Below are 17,143 nucleotides of genomic sequence, written 5' to 3' on the forward strand. Positions count from 1 at the left end.
ACTATACACGCTGTTTGAATCACTGTTTCTACTCATACAGTTTCATCTACAATTTTTTATTAAACACGGAAACTGTACACATCATGGACAGACGCACAAAGTTTGAGAGCTAGTCTTCTACCAAAAGCTGAAATAACAGATCGTATATATTTGAATTTATGCTTTCACGCGCTCTACTCTAGTCCCAGTTGGCCGTTCATACGGACCTTGCGACCATGCTTATGGGCGCAGATATATGCATATGTTTCCAATGTGTTCACATTATTGGGTGTCAGCGCTTTGCAGTTTATGATACTGCATATATGTTTAGGGGAATGAAGAGCGGTGGGAATATGTGCCAATGTAAACTAAGTTGCGCCGCTCAGGTGCTGGTGCACTGGGAATCACACTGGTGCTGTACGCAAAAAAATTGTGCGCAGTATAAATCAGTACCGAAACGCAGGGAGTAGTATAATGACCGTAATTGCGCTTACATTTAGCAACAAATGGTCTCGCAAAGAATTGGCGGCCTTTTGATCCAAGTACTAGGACCAGATGAAATTTTCGAAGGCGAGAAACAGTTAACCCAAGACGGAAAGAGCTTTACTGAACTGTACAGTAGTTGTTTCAACCACCCCATAATAGTCGAAAATATTTCATCTCTGTTAATAACTGTTCATTCATGGACACACCACGATTACGCACAACCTGCGCTTTACATGTGTTGTCAATGCTTACGGTAAGATGTAATCGCAACCTTTTGGGGCTTCATCTTGAATCAAGTCCGGCGAGCACACCTGTTCTCGTACGGCAGAATGCAGAATAAAGGTCACGAACACGCATCTACATGTGTGCAAACTGCACGAAGGTGATCGAAGATGAGGGACCTAGTACTGTGTGCACTGTAAAAAAACGGAAAAAAATTAGAGGACGCTTAAGCTTCGCCCTTTAAGAGTGGAACGCGATAGTGTTATCGGGCCTCGTTCGCATCGCATTTTTGTTTCAATGGGCTTCACCGCAACACTGAACCTGGGAAAGCCAGCTTTCAAAGACCAAGCTTACACCGATCCCATTTAAGTCGGCTTCACTTTTAAACAGAACTGCATTGCTGCGAAGACGTCTTTTTGGGGCAATATAATTAGTCTTGTATTAAAATGCGAAGGCCCTAGCATTTCTTTATTATTTTATTAATTGTTTGATATTGCCCTGACGCGCGCGCGCGTCATAAACGCATTAGGCAGGCGATGTCCCGATTTGAGCTGCCGAGGATGTGAGCGCCATCTCGATAGCATTTTCGCAAGTAAATTACCCGAGCGCGTCGTGTTGCTATGGTAGAAATGCTGGAAAAGGGGTTTGTGTTTGCATTTCCTCGTAACAGAATTATGTTTTGTCGTACATTCAAATTACAATCCGACGCCACCATGTCTGTAGGTTGTGGTTAAGTGGTACTTTACTTTTTTTCTCACGGATTTCACTGTGAGAAATTCAATTTTTCTTCACCGAAAACCCAGCACCACGTGGATGGCCTGCGCGGTCGGGGTGGTTCGGGATGATTTTTCTCCTTCGCGAACACCTTGCGCCACGCGGAGGGCGTGCGCGGTCCAGGTTGCTGGGGATGATTTTTTACCGCCACAGACGGCTACATACATGCCGGCGGCGACACCAACGCCGGATTTTCTGCGACACGGGGCCCTTAACGTTATCGCGTTGAATGTGTCAGCCCTTCCACTTGGGTGGAGATGGAAGCACAGCGAAACTGTACTATGGTGGGAATTATGTATTTTCAACAATGACTATTAAGGTGTGATCGTATGCTGTACTTGGTTATTTGAACTGTTAAAGAATGAGAAATACATATGATTCTGTGGTTTAGATTTATTTAGTGACCACAGTTACCATTGCTTTATGGTCGCGATGGTACACCGCCATAGGGTGGACGGCAATGGTAGGCATGTTCTTCATAAACACGAAGTCTATACACGTCCGGTGTGTCGTAGCTTGTACCGTCGGTTCGTTCACACACGTCAACCCGAAGCGCTCGAGCATAAACGAAGTGAATCACTTTCCATCCGGGCGTGCAATGTGAACGTTTAAATCACCCGTCATTACGACATATGCTTTGTCATCGAAGATAACCCATCCAAAGAAGTCTATAATAAATCCTTCAACATCTCTCTTGGGCGTCGCGGGTGGAACGTACATGACGGTGACCACCGGACAATCGATCACCATGATGGCACACGCGTCGGCGCAAGCAGAGACGATGACATCGTTCGCCACCGGCATCTCGTATCGCTGAATTACAACAAGGAAATCGTTCCGTGCGTAGATGGCAACGCCTTCGGCGCGGCCGCATGCGCCGATCAGATTGGCGGCTCTGCGTTCGTTCGCCGTGTATTACGCCAACGACCTCTCGTTCGACTAGGGCTTCCGAACCACAGGACGTACGTTCAGCTGCGTACGCTCTTTCGCGGTGTTTGCACGCCCATGCGCGCTTCTGGGCCGGTATTTCGTAGCGATGCCTTTCCGGTAATAATGCCTTTTCGCGCTTATCGCGGTTTGTCAGTGGTCAAAGCGACGGTCCGCTCGCGTTATCAACGGCATCAGCCGGCCGTGAGCGGTGGATGATAAGACTAGAGTAGAATAAGTCATAATGCATCGCTACAAAATCGCGGCCCTGGGCATGCAGTCACTCGTTGCGTTGTTCCTCCGAACGAATGGCACGCGGCCAGGCCATCGGGAGTCGTAAGGACAACTGATAAGAGTGCTAGCGCGATGTCCACGTCACGGAACGGCTAAACACCGTTGTCGACACTGCTAGGGGAGAGGAGGGCCAGAGCCCGGAAAGAGTCTGCGGCACAGGCGGCAGAGGCTGGCAGGGCTACGCGCATGCGCCGCAGTGGGAGAGCCGGCACACACACGCACAGTCATGCGTGGCAGCCGCGTATCTCTCCCCCGCCAACGGGCCGGCACGCCGCGCCCTCCTCGCCTTCCTTTCATTTATCAGCGGCCCTGTCAATAGACGCACGGGGAGCATCAGGAGGAGCTAGGGAAAGCGCGCGCGTCAGCAGCCGAGGCGCGCCGCCTACCTAGCCTCGCTAGCCACCCAGCAGTGCTCAAGTGTAGTCGGGAGCAGCTTCCAGCAGGCTTGCTCGGCTAGCCTCGCAGCCGGACCCAACTCTACTCAGGGGGAACGCGGCATAAGAGAAGGAGCGCATTCACAGTTGGCCGTGACGTCACATCTGACTCACGGCACATGCGCAGTAGTGCGCATCTGGTGGCAAAGTCGTAGGGGAAGTGGGGCGAAAGCTATGCAGAGTATACGGGCGGCGAGCGCAGATGCGCCGGGATGACGTCACGGCAGTGCATTTGCAGTAGAGCGCAGCTGGCGGGAGCTCGGTGGAGCCGTGTCTGTGTCGGGCGAAGCGAGCGCGCACCTGCGCCGGCGGTTACTAGGCAACGTGAGGTGACGTCATCGCTCCGTGGAGTTTTTTTCTGTGCACGACAGACAGATTACGCTAGGCATAAAGAGCTCCGCTGTTAAAGTTCGCCGCTGGAATGATTTGCGGCAGCGCCTCCAGCTGTGGAAGCCGCCGACGACGACGATCACGGCAGCAGTGCAGGAACGCGAGGGGAGCACGAGTGCGTGCTGGCCACCTGTGTAAATGAAACCTCGCTTTTAAGGCTGGGTATCATGAGCCGACTCGTATGCAAGACCGAAATGCAGAAACAACAATTTCCTCAAGATCGCATTTCGCTCAGATGAACATGCACTTAAAGGGACATTTACGACCAAGATGAATGTCAGCCGGATTGCTATACACTTTTGATTAGGTGTTTAACTACACCTTCCAGGTTTTTTTTTTGTCATGGACACGTGTTGCTGTGTGTGATATTTTCTTTATATGAACTTCTCGTTGACGTGTGATTACTTATGTTAACCTGGTGCTCATACTCTTTTAAATAATTTCTGTACATACATTTCATTCATTGTAATAAATACCATGTTAAACTAAAAACCGACAGTGTCTGAATCGGTTAACGTGGTGGTCTCGCAAACCGAAAGTCGGTCGTTCGAATCCGCAGCCCGACGAGCTATGTTTATTTTTTTCGCGCAAGACTTTAGGGCATAAAATTGAATTTTTCAAAGTAAAATCTGTCAGAAAAATTGTAAAGTAGAACTTAACCCCAACCTACAGACTTGATACCGTCGGATTGTAATTTGAATATACGAGATCTTTGAATGCTAATGCGTTCCACTATTGAATGAATGGACAAACCTTTATTTCCCTTCTTAAGAAAGGGGAGGGTCCGGGGGCAGGGGGAGAGAGGGAGGTCATTGTGCTCCAATCCCAGCAGGCGTCCGTCACCACCTTCTGTGGCTAGACGTCCGTCTACCAGTCGTCGGAGGCCTCCTCCTAAACGCGAAGTTTAAGCGTCCTCCAACTGTTGCCCCGACATGCGCGCCTGAGGGCAACAGCAAACAATTAATAAAATAATAAAGAAGGTCCTAGGGCCTTCACATTTTGATAGAAGACGGCTTATATTGCCCTGTAAAAATGCCTTCCCAACAATTTATTTGTGTTTGAAAGTGAAGCTAAGTTTAAGGGGATCGGTGGAGGCTTGGTCTTTGTAAGCTGGCTTTCCCACGTTAGTTGTTGCAGTGAATGAAGCCTACGCATAAAGAAAAATGCGATGCGAACGGAGCCCCATAACGCTATGGCGTTTGACTTATAAAGGCGAAGCTTAAGCGTCCGCTAATTTTTTTAAGAGCGTGAAGGAAACCCGGGAATACACACAAAGTGACTCGACCGGCCAGTCGCGCGGCATTTTTTCGTGTATTAGCGGGATTCTTTCACGCTCGGAAAAACACTTCTTTTTAGCATTCATTGAGCAACAGAAAGCTGTATCGGGAGTTCTTTATGTTGCTCTACAATTTCATCATGGATGCTTTTCATCCAACTATAATATTTGAGAAGTTGATCAATTAAGAGTAATTATGTAATTATGCGGAATGTAAAAAATAATCTGAGTATATCCAAGCGATGGTAAACATTAGCTTGGTTCTGTCCAGCTACGTGACATTTGCATGTTTTTAAGTCTTGATGCATGATAGTTGGGAGGGACACCCTGTATAGACAAATTTAGTGGGAACGGTCCTGATGAAACATCGATATGAGATTTTCCGTGGTTGCTCCACCGCCCACCCAAGGGACACCAACGTAACTTTTCTGCACTGAGCTGGGCGGGGCCATGACGTTGCTCAATTTTTTTTATTGCGATAGCAATTATATGGACACTTCAACCGGATTTCTGCCGTCGGCGTCGCCGTCGCCGTCGCCGTGAGGTTCCCTATAGATAAAATCTTCGCCGCGCGCCGTATGCCCGAGCGGAAGCGGGCGGGGACGCGCGCTATCACGGAGAGCGAACGCACTCAATCTCCCACGCGCAAGCAAGGAAGCCGGAAGCCAGCGCCCGAGGGAGCGGGGGGGGGGGGGGGGGGCGCACTTCTCCTCTGCCAACAACCGCGCTCGTCTCGCCCGCACGGTTTCTTATCTCCCCACGGCTCTGACCTTTATGCGCCGGGCATTCGCCGCTCAGTTTCCGTTGAAGCGATAGACCGCACGTACCTTCGCCGCTGCGGCGTATATATGCGCTTGCTGCCAGCGTTTTGACAGTCGTTGTCTGCAGTCATTCAGTGTGATCTATTCACGTTTGTTTGTGCGCGCTCACACCACGCTTGTTCATTCAGTTAGTAATAGTCGGGCCACATTTTCCAACGCACGCTACACATGCAATACTGCCCGGATCGGCAGTGCAGCACTACAGGTGTGTCCCTTCGCACGCGTTGCCCACGGGAAGCGCTTCTCATCAACACCACCGTTTCACACGCGCCTTCTCGTGGTCATCGAATCTCTCTTCATGTCGGTCTACTTACGCCGCAGCCACCTGCTTACTTAATCAGCTCATGTTTACTACAATTCATATTGCTACCAAAGCCGCTCACCTTACTTCGTATGACATTGCTGTGTTGCTATCGCATTCATTGCTTCGCCCTTAGGGCGAAACTGTGACATTTTTTACTTCCTCATTTCCTCCCTTCGGCTTCACATTTGTAAGGATATTGACAGACTATTGACTTCCAAATTGAAGCGCTAACACAAAAACCATTGAAAAAATGAATAAATAAAAAATGCAGCCAGTTCGACGAAGTGAAATCTGTCGAAACAGTGGAGCTGTGGCCGTTCTGTTTCAGTGATTTTCGCGTATGTTTCTTTTTTGTCTCTGTAGTAGTCTTCGTTTTAGATCGAAGGAATGACCACATCTGCGCTGTTTCGACAGATCGCGTCCCATCCCCCTCAACGCGTTAGGAACGCCGTCACCCGTGGAAGCCGACACGTCCCATCCCCGTAACGCGCCAGGAACGCCGTCACCCGTGGACGCCGACGCGTCCCATCCGCCACTGGCGTCCCGAACTAGGGACCTCCACCCAGTATTTGTAAGGACCAGTCCCTTACGGGCTGGTCCAAGCATACTTCCTGTCCCTCTATAGCGAAATAAATGTTTTCACCACCAGCACCCCCGCAAGTAGCCCCGTTCGGGCCAGCCTGCACAGCTTCGCTGTAAAGCCCTTAAAAATGCTTCGCTGAAGTCGCCTCATCCCCCCCCCCCCCTCCCGTGCGCGCCCTTTCATTGGTCGCCTCTTCTCCCAGCGCACTCTGCTGGTCACGTCACCTGCGCTCCCCCGGCGCAGCTCGCAGCCTCTCCGGCTCTGCTCCTGCGTGACGACGGCCGTCATAGCCGACGCACGCTCGACTAAGAACAGCCCGGCTGTTAAAAATCACCGCTCAAGCACTTTTTATAGATGGTTAACCAGCGAAGCTGAAACATGCGGCCTTGATTTTATGACTGGGTTAATCCCGACTGTTCATTAATGTACTTCTCAATTACTAGGCACGCCTTTGTGTTTCTTAATGAGGTTCGGCTGTGACGGAGTGAACGACCTCACTGACGGTATGCCCGCAGTCCGCCGTTATCGCTTGCGTTTGATGTCTTGAGTTTGCTCGGCGGCGTGGTTAGCAGCATTCGCCAGCTATTGCCGCTTGCGATTCTTCGAAATTAAATTGCTTCAAATTTAAATCTGTCTGTTACGTAAGACAATTATTGGCTCCTACCCCATTAAGCAAATGCTCATACTCCCGTGCACGCGGCCTCCCCATAACGACGACAGAAGTGAAATTCTACGCAAGAATGATGATCGGCAATGGAGCCAGCTTAGCAAGACGACGACGACGAACGCGGGAACAGTGACACGAGCGCGTGCCGAGCACGAGCGCAAACCGAGCGGCGCCGACGAGCCAGCTGCCGAAGGCGACGACGACGATCGAGCCAATGATGATGATGATAGTTTTCTGTACACAGGCGACGACAGACGCATTTAACAGCGAAGCTGTTCTAGCTAACCGTAAAAAGTGGCACCTGCTGTCGCAAAACCACGACGAGCTATGACGTCACTGCGTTGCCTAGCAACCACCTCGCGGTGCGGTGTGTGGTTCGCCTGCTCTCCGTGCCGTGCACATCTTGCCTTGACATGGGACGTTAAGGACAGGGAAGGAGAGCATGTGCGCGGCGCGCGCAATGCTCAGGAGAGTGAAAGAGAAAATGAGAGCGAGAAAGACAGAGTAAGAAATTGTAGCAGCACCAACGAGGCAGCGCGCAGAGCTGCTGCCGACGACGCCCGCGTTGCCTAACCGCGCATGCGCCGAAGCAGTATTGATCACGTCACCTCGCGTTGCCTAGTAACCACCGGCGCAGGTGCACGGTCGCTTCACCCGACACAGACACGTCTCCTGCCTGCCGGCGTTTGCGGCAAGCCAGGAACGCTGTCGCTCGTAGGCGCTAGTCACGCGAAATGTCACGAAAGGAAAGGTACCTACGAAAATGATCGCTCAAGAATACCTTCCCTACATGCGTAGTTAAGTTAAACCAGGTTAATACCTAGCAGTACCAGCCAGTAAGACTTGAGTATTGACACTTTCGCTGTGCCTAAGCTTTGCTCAACCGAGTGAAAACTTGCCAGCTTTTTTTTTTTTTTTGGCTGGCGATAAAAAAACTTCGCTTTAAAATTATGCTGGCCCAACGCACGTCTTGGGAGCTATGTGAAGCGAAGCTTTCGTGAAGCGGTTATTGAAATGCTGTACTCTGCCCATTTCGTTTCAGCGTCTTAAATTTGGCGTAAAGGAAACTGGCGCGCGCACATTTGCTCTCACAAACTCGCGCATGCTACGCAACGTGACACACGCGATGATCATCTCAAAGAAATTGTTGACGTGGGTACGATAAGCTTATACGTGCCATTGCGACCTAATGGTTGGAGCATCAGGCTACGGTTCCCTGGGAGTCAGGTTTGATCACATCGTGAGCTATGTAAGTTTTTTAATTATGAGCTATTCGGCAAGACTGCAATACTGAGCAAGCAGCCATGGTAAGGGAAGTCAGGGAGGGTTCGCAAAAAGGGGTTGGCTTCAAACATTGTTCGCAACTTCTTTGCAAAGTTTAGCAGTACCAGCATAAACCGCCATAGTTACCTGGAGAAGCCATTCTATATTTCCACACGCCTTCACCCCAACCACAGCGTCAAATAATTACTGTGTAGGATTGATGTTTTAATGCAATTAGCATTCTTCACCTACTTTTGCAATTTAAAATATTATCTCTCTATCAATATATCTATCTAATATCCATCTATCCTCCTAAATATGAAACTGTGTAGCCTACTTAGCACTGCCTGCTTTGTTTCGTAAAGGGTTTCGTAAATTTTACATGCTATAATTCCACAAAATATTATGGCAAGGTTTGTTTTAGAGCCCAGCTCTTAGGCGCCCGTTCCTGCGGCGAGCGTTGGCGTTCCCGTCGTAACCAAGCGAACGAGCGCAGTGAAAGATGAGAGAGAACACAGACCGCCGCGGCGGATGAAAAAATTAAGCCAGTTCCGCGCTTGCAAAATCTGATGAAACAGCGGAGCTCTGCAAGCGATAGCGTAGTGGGTATGACGCTCGCCTTCGGACCCTGAGTACCCGGGTTCAAATCCCGTCGCTCTTTGTTTCTCTCCGTTTTTCTCTCTTTCTATCTGTCTGTCTCTCTCTCTTCCTTTTCCTCTCTCTGTCTCTTGCTCTCTTTTTCTCTTTCTCTCGCCCTTAGCAAGTTGTGTTACAATCGTCGGTACAACGCCATCATAGATGGTTCCCATAAATGCGTGTTCTGCAAGCGTGGGTGCATAGCATAGCGGTTATGACGCTCGCCTTCGGACCGTGGGTACCCGAGTCCGAATCCCACCTCGCCAAGGAAGTTTATTTTCTGTATTCCTCTCGCTCTCTGTATCTCTTCCTTTCTCTCTCTGCACCTCCTCTCCACATTTTACACTCTCTCCACTTCGCTCTAAACTGCGAACACCATAGCTCCGTAGGGATCAACCTCGACCTTAAACAGCTCCGCTGTTAAAAAGCGCTGAGAGCGAAAAGGCGCGATGATGAAAGTGCAGAAGGATGGTGCAGCGGAACTATATGGCGGAAAGCAGTGGGAGGGTATCGCAAAATCATGAAAAGAAAACAGTAGTGCGGCGACGATAGCACCAGAGTAGCGCGCGTCGTCGGCGAGGTCTGTCGGCGGCGGCTTCGGTGAATCGCACCCACGCGCTGGCCCCGCGCGATCTCCAGATTAGCGAGGCAGTCGCACCACACCCCACCCAGCTTGCAACGTGCCGCAGGAAACCGATTATCCGCGCTAGCCAATATACCGCTAATTGAACATACGTGTAAAGCTGCGCTCAAATTTCGCATTCAGGAGTAGCGTAATCGTCGGCAATTGTTTTCGTCAGGTAAACGAAATCTCAAAACTACTCTTATTTTACAGGTTTATCAAATCAATGTTTTGCGTTCGAGACGCGAGCTGCACTGCTGAATACCTGCGTGTTTAGAAACTGTTTTCGCTATCCTACTCCGAAAATGTTCGATAAGTGATGCAGGCAACCATGTACGCATAACTTGTTTACGTAGAAGGCTGTTTATCTGCGCATGTTATAAGCACCACACGCTACAGTATAGCAGGGTGCTGTATTGTACACGGGGTCATTACGCAATGACGGTACGATATAAAAAGTACGTTGCGGGGCACTGGCTGCACGCAGCTGTACGATATGGTGAAACTTTGATGGTTATAATGGAGCAAGTTTCAATTAGCAGACGTCGTTCCATAACGTAATTAGAATGGCACACGCAGTTAGCGGACGGTTCTTGCGTGAAACACGACTGCTTGGGGCTGGTCCCTACGTTCAGAGGAAACCATTTGGTGGGGTTGAGAATGCTTCATAACAGAACCTTTGCACGCAGTGCCGTATTAACTCAAAACGGCCGCGAATGAAGGTCAAAGTACCCGAAGGCAATTATAGCGACCGTGAAAGCCGTTTTCCACACGGCTTCCTCATAGTGAAGTAATTGCAAGCAATTTCATTACGAGCCACCAAACAAGGGTCATTTTGTCGATTCGAGGTGTGTGGATATGGTCGGGCGGTGTGAGGAAGGATAGATTGCAGGAACGCTTACCGATTCCAGGTTTGGAATGCATCGCAGTGGCGTCTCTCACACCTGTTTAACAACGTTGTTTATGAAGCCACCCCTATGCTATGGCACTCCTTCACTGGGAAATTCCACGACGCGCTCTAGATGGACGCCTATTTTGTTTCTACGTGTCGAATAGAAAGTACGGAAACCAGACAATTATGCGTCAGAGACGAGTTTCTGCACCGCGAGGACAGTGTACTCAAACATCCTGCAAATTAACAACTCCAACCTAACTCTTCATCCGGTGCCTATATCGCAACGGAAAGGCACGGATAATTGCCAGAGTCTGGTTTCAAAGCGTGGTAACGGCTGTCTGATATGTGATCTTTCATTTGCCGAGTCTGAATAGTCATCCGATAGCTGATGCGCAAAGTCGCACCAGAAAATTAATATTATGTCACGTGAGCAAGCTGTTCTGATTGCTGGTTTCATTGCACTTGCAAAACGAACAAGAAGCTAACCCTTAAAACCTGCTCAGACATTTCACTCCAGCAAGTTGTAAGACCAGGTTATAGTTTGTAACCCATGATGTGCACAGCGCAGCGGTCAGTGGACGGAAAGGCACTTGAAAGGAAAACCTTAAAAACCTTGATACTAGCAGCTGGATTTAAACTAATCTAATCAAACGAATGAATGCACATGAGCGAGCCGCGCTCACATTAAGTGACGTAAGCTTGCTGTCGCATGCAGCAAAGGAAAACATACGTATCGACGGAAGCACATTTTCATCTCGACGCTGTCCTTCACACTACGTGCCAAGTCGACGATGCGGTAAATCACCACGAACAAAACTGTGGATATATTTCGTATGCAGAATAGCTATAAAACGAAATAAAGCGTGCTGTGGTAACAAAATTAGGTACGGCAGTTTGTACAATGGCTACGGAGGGCATTGGAGACCAGGTTAGGACAGATTGGAGTCATACACGTAACGAGAGCAAATGAAAAAAGAAAAAAAAAACATCCTGCGTATATGCCACTCAATGTGCTGTGAGATAAACAGACGTGTGGATGTTTCAGTTCCCAATGCATTAAACCGCAGCCGTCGCAGCACAAGTGATTACGAGTTATAACCTGCAGATATCTTTCGTTGCCTCGCGGTGGTCGCAATACAGAGTCAGTAGTGCCCATTTAAAAACATGACGTTCCCTAAAGTGACCGAGATGCCTAGACGCATTGCACTTGTCTTTGCAGCCCAGGCTGCTACTGCATCGGAGAAAAAAATACGCTATTTAAGAAGAAAGAAATGCGACAGCCACAGGAACACAGTTACCAAACCTCCTGACTATTCAACTGCTCCCAGCGTTGAGGTGAAAAAGGTATGCAACCACTTCATCGATACCTGTTTTCCTTGCAGGGCGTGGAGAAACACCCGCGTTCCCGAGACGATGAATCTGCGACGGCACGGGAGCTAGTTGCTTTTTGGATGCCGGTTGGCCGAGCATGCGACTGCAATATCCCACACGTCCTAGTCGCATTCTTACAGTCCCCTTACGTCTAGAAACACATGTGCTCATAGAAGATGGTGCTTGATGTGCGCGAACGAACAACCAACATGCCAGAAGGCACCCGACAATAAAAGATAAGGTCAGCTTTCGTATAAAATATTACCACTATGGGCAGAACCCTTCGCCGACAGACAAGGGTCTGAGCTCGAATAATAGCAAAAAGACGGCAGCGCACTATTGCTATCCCGTGGAAACGTTTACACATAGCTCTAAAAACACAGGCCCGCCACAACGAAGCAAGACGTTTGGGAGTGCCCTCAATCGCAGACGCATTTGCAAAACCACAAGCAGTGCTAGTGTTTCTCCACTGGCTTTTTTTTTGTTTGTTTCATGATGAGTGGCAAACGCTTCAAGGCATGAATCTTTCCCGCATTTGTGGCGCGCAGTGAGATTTGCTTATGTGGCTGGCGTTTGCGTTTAGCGTAGGGAAAGGAAAAAAAAAAAAAGAGCTGGCGCATCTACAGTCTTTGCCGCTTTCTTGCCTCCTCCACGCTTATAGTGCTGCCTGGCTGGCGTCATATTTTTATGGCCCGGTGGTACTTCCGCGGCTGGCTGTTCCAGTTCCGATATTTTTTGGCAGATCATTCCTCTTGCACTTTAGACAGGGCAGAAATATAGGTACTCCACTTTCCAGCTTTTGACGTAGCCTCGGCATTATGCTTGTCATTTGAAAAGTTAGATTCTTCCTTCCAGCTTTACTGGAGGCTAAAATGCGCGCGTATTGTTGCCAGGTCACTAGGAGACACCCAGTGGCGCATTTGCTATATATAGCTTTGCAAAAAAGGAACCGAGTCACACGCCAACAAGGCTGCCTTACAGCCAATTTGGGAATACTCCTCTTCACCCGCAATTTATCATTTCGCAATACCACCTTTTGCTTTTCACGGCATCCATCGTTACGAAACTGAAAGTAATAATATTTCTATTTTCGCCTATAGTGTAGTACATTGGAGCTAAAGAAGGTGCGGAGCCAGGCACATGTGACTGATACCATTTAATCATATTGATAGGGCGAACAAATCAAAAAGCTCCTACGCAAAACTACAGTCGCCATCTCAGGTGAAGCGCGCTATGAAGAGCAAGCATTGAAACTAGACATCACAATAAGTGGTGTTCAAGTATGAGTCGATGACGAGGGCGACCAGCACTGGCACAAACATGCGCTAACTTCCAATAGTTAGCGCCCGTTCGTGTCTGCCCTCGTAATCCTTACGTTTCGGTCGTGGTTCACCATTACACATACACATTAAAAAAAATTCTATAATCATAACACCGTAAGCAGTGGATTGGCTGGATCCTTTTTGCGCTCTTTTATTGAAAATTAAGAAATTGGATGTACTGGTTAGTATAACACACTTAGAACCCTTTTATTTAGGTGATACAACCTAATAGGGTGCTAAAGCTATGTTTTGTATTGAATATACACTTTACAGAATTTAAGACTCCTCGGTAACTTCGACATTTCGAGAAAGTAAGATGTCAATATTTATTTTTCAGCGGTTTACGTCAAGACACTTCCAAGGACGTCATATGGTCACAGTAGGCTATGGATGTAATCCTCCTATTCCACGTACATGGCATCCGTGGTCGTAAATTGGAAGACCTAGCTGCTTCTTTTATTTGCTATTCTGCCCTTCGCATTTTGTCACTGGTATCCTTTATTTTTTAAAAATTCGGTGCTGTTTTATACATCAGCTGCCAGGTTTCAGTAAAGTATCGCGCGTCAGCCAATCGTATTTCTTTAGGAGCATCTTCTTTGTGGTGCAGCATCGGAGCTAGCGCAATATTAGGCGTAGTAAGTCTTAGACTGTTTTATTCCGTATCATTTGGAATGAACATTCCAAGGTAAGTACATGCGGAGCAGTCTACTGCAGATAAGCACACAGCATTTATGTGGCACGCCCCAGTTGTTAGGTGGGGAAACAATTATTGCGTCCTCGTCTCTCCTTCCTGCCTTCCATGTCTTACTGCTAGCTTCGCCTAATTGTTTCACTTTGTTGCGGATTTCTAGAGAAACTGAAGAGTGTGGTGTGAGCTAATCACAACAGCAACAGGTACCAACGCACTCTTTAGACACTATTATTCTCGGTGGTTGCGTCGGCAGAAAGACCGAGAGGTCGCACTTCCGACTGGCAATCGTAGGTCCACAGTTGTCTACTTAGCTATCAGCGTCGCGTTTTCGTGACGACCGGCCAGAGTAGTTATTTCAGTGGATCTGTTATAGGATCTGTAGAGTCTTTGCTGTCGTCTGGCCTTAATGTTTTTTTTTTATCGTATGTGTTTTTCCAACTCATTTGAAGTGCATCAAGCTCGGCAGGTAGCACGGATAGAAGGGGAGGAAACCAAGCATGGTTGGAATGTATGACTCGGTTCCTTTATGTAATCGTTATTAGTTACGCGTTTGTTTTTTCAATCTTCGAGAGCGTATAGCTTGGTTCTGTGAGAAATTTGGCCAGCTCTTTCATGTAAGTTCTCATCATTTATGTTGAACTTCGATTTCTTCGATTTGTAATGGCTAAACATGAGAATGAACTTGAAGTAAGTCCTTTTTGACGACGGCCTGCTTACAAGGAAAGTTATACCCCTGTGATATGTGTGAAATTATATGCGCTACAGACGTAAACTAAAATTGCAGTGAGGATTTGCTGTATGGGGCTGCCTAGATTACCGGCGCTGTATTTATAGTGCTTTCTTAGCATGATGACACATACAAGATAATTCCAATGTGTCTGGAATAACCGAAGGATAGAGGTCCTTTAGTTGAGATAGGTTCACAAGTTCTGCTGGATTTATCGTATTTATGAATTCAAGCAGTACGAACTACACGCTGGCTCAGGCTTCACGTTATTTCTCCTCCGACAATCTGTACAATAAGGTAAATTCTTGAACATCTACATTCTACACCTAAACGAACCAAATGAAGTACAATAATGTCAACAACTTATTCAACAGTGCCTGTTAATGCCACATCCATTTCTCAGCTGGATTTGGCAAACGTTGGCAAAGTTGCGCAGTTATTATTTCTGAGCTTTTTAAACGACTTCTTTACATTAGACGAGCTATTATAGGCTCAGGAGTTTCTGGTCATGCTGCTTCAAGACGATCTAATTGGGCTGGGAGGGGATTAGCTATTGCTTTCATACAAGCTTACGTAATAAAATGAAACCATTTTAAGATGAAGAAAGTGCAAGAACTCTGTATTCAATGAAATCGCAAGACCCACCATTATAAATGCAAATGAGCGATTGGAAAACCTTGTTAATGTTTTCTCCCGCATCAAAATATGACCTCCAAGAGTTGATAGGCACATATACTGTAGAAGCCGCACTAACTAGTACTAGTCATGCGTCTTGCAACAGCTTTATGATGAAAAATTGTTCGGCGTGATTGGTGTTTCAGTGTACTCAGCTGTCATGTATTAGACAAAGGCATATTGGAATGGGCAATAACGTTTCAAGCAAAAATGCATGGATTTTATCCGCCACAGAACAGAACAAGTAAGCATTCCGAAGGGAACACGAATGCAATATATACGAACATATATTCAAGTTGTAACAAGTTGTATATCTCAGCGCACCTGTGTAAGCGTCGATATATTTACGGTGAAAACAAAAATCGCATCTCGGGAATCTGAAAGGTGCACAAGAGCCACAATAACAGGACTGTCTGAAAAGTTGCGCTGCTGACAAAAATATGAGTCTTCCAAGCTAAAAAAACAAAAACAAAAACGTTGAATGCTAAACGTTTCAGGAAAAGAGGAGACTGGGATTTCAATAAACGAATGATGCCATAACAACAATTTGTTTTCGTTTTCGTTCCTATATGAGCAGCAGCCTTATAATTTCTCAGGCGCATCGCCGAGTTTTGCGTAAGGCGGGAAATGGCGGAAACCAGCGCGTACATGTTCGTAATGCTCGGTTTACTCTCATCGTGACACTTTCATTCTGGGAGCTATCGTTCATACTGAACTCAAAAAACGCCGATGATCAAACCACACTTCTCCCTGCAAGTCATGAGCAGCGCTGTTTACGCGGCACGCGCGCATGAGTGTCCAAATGTTTGCGCACCGGTGTCTGTGTATGTCCGCCTCCGATGGGAATAATGCAGATGCAGAAACGCTTATTCGGGAAAATTAGTTCCTGTTTACGTGGAAACTGAACGGGCACGCGGAAAAAAGTACAAAATGACGCCAGAAATCACGAGATTCCGGCCTCAAAAGAACGTCAAGCACGTCTGCACGGCTGATAGCAAACGAGTCGCGCTCTCTGTCGACGGTGGAATTCAGTTAGTGGAGGAAAGAGGGACTAATTCCGAAAACCACAATCACGTCATTCCTCGAATTAGTCGGCACGCTCCCATGCGATAATCCTTCTTTTTCTTCAATTCTTTTTTCCTGTGTCGTATATCGTACTCTTAACGTAAAGTGATGTGCGGTTTCACTTCATTTCTGTTCTTCGTTCGTTCCGCCCTGAGTCACTTACAACGAAAGACTGAGTTAGTATGGACAGATTTACTTCTCTTGGTGTCCGTCACGTACTCTGAATATCGACTGGTATGTGCAAGGAAGCGGGAAAACTTAGCGCTGTTTTACGTATTATTTACGATGAGCGGAAAATTTGTAACAGTGCAATAGCTGCATGTTGAAGAAGCTGCATCGTATGCGCAAAGATAGAAATAAAAGCAAATTCATCCGACGCGCACTCAATATTGGAGTTATCAAAAAAATCTGAATGACACCTGTTAACTTTCTGCATGTGTAAAAACATATAATGATCATTGATCAATTTGCTTTATAGCTTGCATGGTACACGGTGCTGACTAGATGGCACGTGCACAGGCACAGGTATCGTTTAACATTTTCTGCTGCACTGTAAAAAGAAAAAGATATATCAGCTTTATTCCTAGCGTTATTATGTGTAAATTCAGAAACAGAGTTCTCCCTGGCACGAAACCCTTCTTGCGCCAATTCGACGCAATGAAACGAAAGCTTTAAACGTGTAATCAAGTCCACCGAAATAAGTAAAACTTCATTACATA

Source organism: Dermacentor silvarum, chromosome 2 (genome assembly GCF_013339745.2).
Source record: "Dermacentor silvarum isolate Dsil-2018 chromosome 2, BIME_Dsil_1.4, whole genome shotgun sequence".
Classification (NCBI taxonomy): domain Eukaryota; kingdom Metazoa; phylum Arthropoda; class Arachnida; order Ixodida; family Ixodidae; genus Dermacentor; species Dermacentor silvarum.